This window comes from Pteropus vampyrus, unplaced genomic scaffold (assembly GCF_000151845.1).
Source record: "Pteropus vampyrus isolate Shadow unplaced genomic scaffold, Pvam_2.0 Scaffold86, whole genome shotgun sequence".
NCBI lineage: Eukaryota > Metazoa > Chordata > Mammalia > Chiroptera > Pteropodidae > Pteropus > Pteropus vampyrus.
In genome coordinates, this window is record NW_011888867.1 from 999494 (window position 1) to 1004641 (window position 5148).

The following is a 5148-nucleotide window of genomic DNA, read 5'->3' on the forward strand; positions in this document are numbered from 1 at the left end:
CTTGCCTGAGGAGATACATCCAAAACATTATTATTAAGAGCAGTGTCAGAGTTTACTGCCTATGTTTTCTTCTTGGAGTTCTATAGTTTCGAGTGTTACATTTAAGTCTTAAATCTGTTTTGAGTTTATTCTTGTATATGGTATAAGAAAGTGGTCGAGTTTCCTTTTTTTTGCATGTATCTCCCCAGTTTTCCCAACACCATTTATTAAAGAGACTGTCTTTACCCCATTGTATATTCTTGCCTTCTTTGTCATAAATTAATTGAACATATAGGCTTGGATTTATCTCTGGGCTCTCTATTCTGTTCCATTGATCTGTGGGTCTTTATATGTTAGTACCGTGCTGTTTTGATTACTCTAGCGTTATAGTGTAGTTTGATATCAGGTAGCATGAAACTTCTAACTTTGTTCTTAAAATTGCTATGGCTATTTGGGTATTTTGTTGTTCTATATTCCTTTTAGGATTATTTGTTCTAGTTCTTTGAAAAATACCATTAGTATTTCAATAGTGATTGCATTGAATCTATAGATTGCTTTGGGTAGTATAGACATTTTAAAGATGTTAATTCTTCCAATCCAGGAGCATGGTTTATGCTTCCATTTATTTGTATCTTTGATTTCTTTTTTTAACATTTTATAATATTCTGAGTATAAGTCTTTTACCTCCTTGGTTAAATTGATTCCTAGGTGTTTTATTTTTTGATTCAATTGTAAATGGGAGTTTTCTTATTTTCTCTTTCTGATAGTTTGTTAATATATAAAAATATGCAACCAACTTCCGAATATTAATTTTGTATCCTGCTACTTTACTGAATTTATCAGTTCTAATAGTTTTTTGGTGGAATCTTCAGGGTTCTCTTGTAATATCCTGTCATCTGCAAATAATGATAGTTTCACTTCTTCCTTTCCAATTTGGATGCCTTTTATTTCTTTTTCTTGTCTGATTGCTGTGGCTAGGACTTCTAATAAAATATCAGTGGTGAAAGTGGATATCTTGTCTTGTTCCCGATCTTAAAAATGCTATTAGCTTTGCTCTGTTGAGTATGATGGTAGCCGTGGGTTTGTCATGTATGACCTTTATTATGCTGAGGTATGTTCCCTCTTCTCACTTTGCTGAGAGTTGTTATCATAAATGGATGCTGGAATTTGTCAAGTGCTTTTTCTGCATCTGTTTATGTTTTGATTTTTATCTTTCATTTTATTTTTGTAGTTTTTGTTTTATGTGACGTAATTGATTTGCGGATATCGAACCAACATTTCATCCCAGGAATAAATTTCACTTGATCATAGTATATGATCTTTTCAATGTATTCTGAATTTGGTTTGCTAATATTTTGTTGGGGATTTTTACATATATGTTCATCAGGGATATTGGCTTGTAATTTTCTTTCTTTGTAATGTCTCCCTGGTTTTGGAATCAGGGTAATGCTGGCCTCATAAAATGAGCTTGGGAGCTTTCCCTCCTCTTAGATTTTTTGGAATAATTTGAGATAGATCGGTGTTAATTCTTCGAATGTTTGGTAAAATTTACCTGTGAAGCCATCCAGTCCAGGACTCTTTTTTTGGAGGGAGTTTTTTGATTACCGATTCAATTTTGTTAGTAGTTATCGATCTGTTCAGATTTTCTGTTTCCTCTTATCTCACTCTTTAAAGATCGTATGTTTCTAGGAATTTATCCCTTTCTTCCAGATCGTCCAATTTGTTGGCATATAATTGTTTGTAGTATTTTTTTTAATAAACTTTTGTACTTCTTTGGTATCAGTTGTTGCTTCTCTTTCATTTTTTATTTTACTTATTTGGGGCTTCTCTTTTTCTCTTGTTGAATATGGTTAAACTTTTATCAATTTTGGTTATCTTTTCAAAGAACCAACTCTTGGTTTCATTGATCTCTTGTACTGTTTTTTTTTTTAGACTCTATTTCATTAACTTCTACTCTTTATTATTTCCTTCCACTCACTTTGGGCTTTGTTCTTTTTCTGGTTCCTTTAGGTGTAAAGTTAGATTGTTTGAGATTGCTCGCTCGCTCTCTCGCTCTCTCTCTCTCTCTCTCTCTCTCTCTCTCTCTCTCTCTCAATGGTAGGCCTATATTGCTATGAATTTCCCTCTTAGAACTGCTTTGACTATGTCTCAGATTTTGGGTCATTGTATTCATTTTCTCAAGGTATCTTTTAATTTTTTTTGATATTATTGTTACCTATTCATTGCTTAGTAGCATGGTACTTAGCCTCCATGTGTTTGTGTGTTTCTCAGTTTTCTTCTTGTAACTAATTTCTAGTTTCATACCATTGTAATTGGAAAAGATGCTTGATATGGTTTTAATCATCTTAAATTTTATGTGGTTTATTACGGAAAAACATTTTATGTGTGTTTGAAAAGAACGTGTAGGCTGCTGCTTTGGGGTGAAATGCTCTATAAATATATATTAAATCCATCAGGTCTAATGTATCATTTAAAGCTTCTGTTTCCTTTTGATTTTTCTGTCTGGATGACATATCCATTGATTTCAATGGGGTGTTAAAGTCCTCTACAATTACTGTATTACTGTCAATCTTTCCTTTTATGTTTGTCAATATTTGCTTTATATATTTAGGTGCTCCTAAATTGGGAGTGTAAATGTTTACAAGGGTTATATCTTCGTGTTGGATTGATCCCTTTATCATGATGAAATGTCCTTCTTCGTCTCTTGTTACAGCTTAGTTTTAAAGTCTGTTTTGTCTGATATAAGTATTGCTACTCCAGCTTTTTCTTTGTTTGTTTCTATTTGCATGAAATATCTTTTTCCATCCCTTTATTTTCAGTCTGTTTGAGTCTCTTGATCTGAAGCAGGTCTCTTGTAGACAGCATATGTATGGGCCTTGTTTTCTCATTTGTTCAGCAAACCTGTCTTTTGACTGGAGCATTTAATCCATTTATATTTAAAGTGATTATTGATAGATATGTAGTTTTTGCCATTTTATTATTCATATTTATGATGTATTTTTTTCTTTCTTTCTTAAAGAAGTCCCTTTTAACATTTCTTGTAATACTGGTTTGATGGTGATGGAACTCCTTTAGCTTTTTCTTGTCTGGGAAGCTCTTTATCTCTCCTTTGATTCTAAATGATTAACCTTGCTGGGTAAAGTAATCTTGGTTGTAGGTTGTTGCTTGTCATCACTTCGAATATTTCATGCCAATCTCTCTGACCTGCAAAGTTTCTATTAGAAATCAGCTGACAGTCTTATGAGAGCTCCCTTGTAGGTAACTACTTTTCTTTTGCTGCTTTTAAGATTCTCTCTTTGTCTTTAACTTTTGGTGTTTTAATTATGATGTATCTTGGTGTGGGCCTCTTCGCTTCATCTTATTTGGGACTCAGAAAAGTATTTTTATATGTTCTAACAACTAAAACCACTTTTAAAAAATTTTATTTTTTAATTAAAGTTGACAGTCAATATTATAGTAATTTTAGATGTATAGCACAATGGTTAGACATTTATATAATTTACGAACTCATCTCCCCAATTAGTCTACTACTCATCTTAAACTGTGGTACTATACACAGTATTATTGATTATATTCCCTGTGCTGTACTTTCCATCCTTGTGACTGTTTTGTGACTACCAATTTGTACTTCTTAATTACTTCACCCTTTTCACCCAGCTCCCCTAACCTCCACTCTGGCAGTCACCCTTTCTCTGTGTCTATGTCTGTTTCCTTAAAACAGCACTTTTGTTTTGAGGATTCTTGTGGTAGAATCACAGTTTTGCCACTGTTTTCAGCAATACTTCATTAGTCACGTGCCTTTAATTAGTGCACAGTATTAAATCTTTTTTCTTTCTTTCTTTTTTAACTTTATGTAATGGAAATTTCAAATATATATACATAAATAGGATAGTATAGTGAATCTCTATACTCATCACTTAACATTAAAAAATTAACATTTTACTTGTCTTATTTATCTTTTCACTTTTGGATGGGGGTGGTAGAGTATTTTAAAGCAAATTTTAGGTTTCTTATTGCTAATTAATACTTAGATACTCATTTTAACTGATTTCGGAGTACTGGTTTTTTTTCCCCCCTCATCATGTATTTTGCAGCTCATATCGAGCATGTACACCTTTAGGCTTGTTATTCTTGATTAATTGACCCCTTTATCATTGTGAAATGTCCCTCTTTTTTCCTGGTAATATTTTTTGTTTTGAAGTCTGCAATGTCTGGTATTAGTATAGACACTGTAGCTTTCCCATGCTAAATGTTTCCCTTATATATTTCCCATCTTTTGACTTTTAGCCTCTCTGCACCTTTATATTTAAAATACATTTCTTGTAGACAGCATATAAATTAGGCTTTGCTTTTTTTAGCCAGTTCGATAACCTCTATCTTTTGATTGGAGTGTTTAAGCCATATATATTTGATGTCTTTTAATATAGTTAGATTTTAATCTACCAGTGTGCTAATTGTTTTCTCTTTGCACCATCTGTGCTTTGTTACTCTCTCTCTTTTCTTACCTTCTTTTGTATTAAGTAATTGAGTATTTTTAATATTCATTTTATCTACATTTTTGGCTTATTAGCTATACCTCTTTGGAGTGTGTGTGTGTGGGTGTGTGGGTGGTTCTAGGGCTTACAATATATTTTTTTAATTTATTAAAGTTTATAATATGCATTTTAAGTTTAGGTATAGTCTATAATACAGAGGTATTATATCCCTCTTATAAGACTCTACTTTCCTTGTTCCTCATTCTTTGTGTTCTCTTTGTGTTCCTCATTCTCTGTGTTCCTCATTCTATTGTTGCCATATATTTTTTCTATATATGTTGTAAATCTCACAGTACATTATTTTTGCTTTAAACACTTACTTTTAAAGGGAAATTGAAACGTGAGAAAGCTAAAGTCTTTTATATTTACCCATATATTTGTCATATCTGTGCTCTTCATTTCTTATTGTATATCCAGATTTCTAGCTGAGATCGTCCTTCCATCTGAAAGACTTCCTTTAATATCTCTTGTCACACAGGTATACTAGTGTTTGAAAATATTTATATTTCACCTGTATATTGAAGGATATTTTCATGCATGTAGAATTTCAAGTTGTTTTGAGTACTTTAAAGATGTCATTCCATTGTCTTCGGACTTTCATAGTTTCTGACAGTCAGTCTCTATTACTGGTTTT

At 32.2% G+C, this 5148-nt stretch overlaps 1 protein-coding gene across 2 annotated transcripts in view; it reads left to right on the forward strand.

Moving 5' to 3' along the window:
* Positions 1 to 5148, forward strand: part of FBXO42 (F-box protein 42) — an 82549-nt gene that overhangs the window by 13630 nt on the left and 63771 nt on the right. The gene's annotated exons all lie outside the window — the stretch shown is intronic.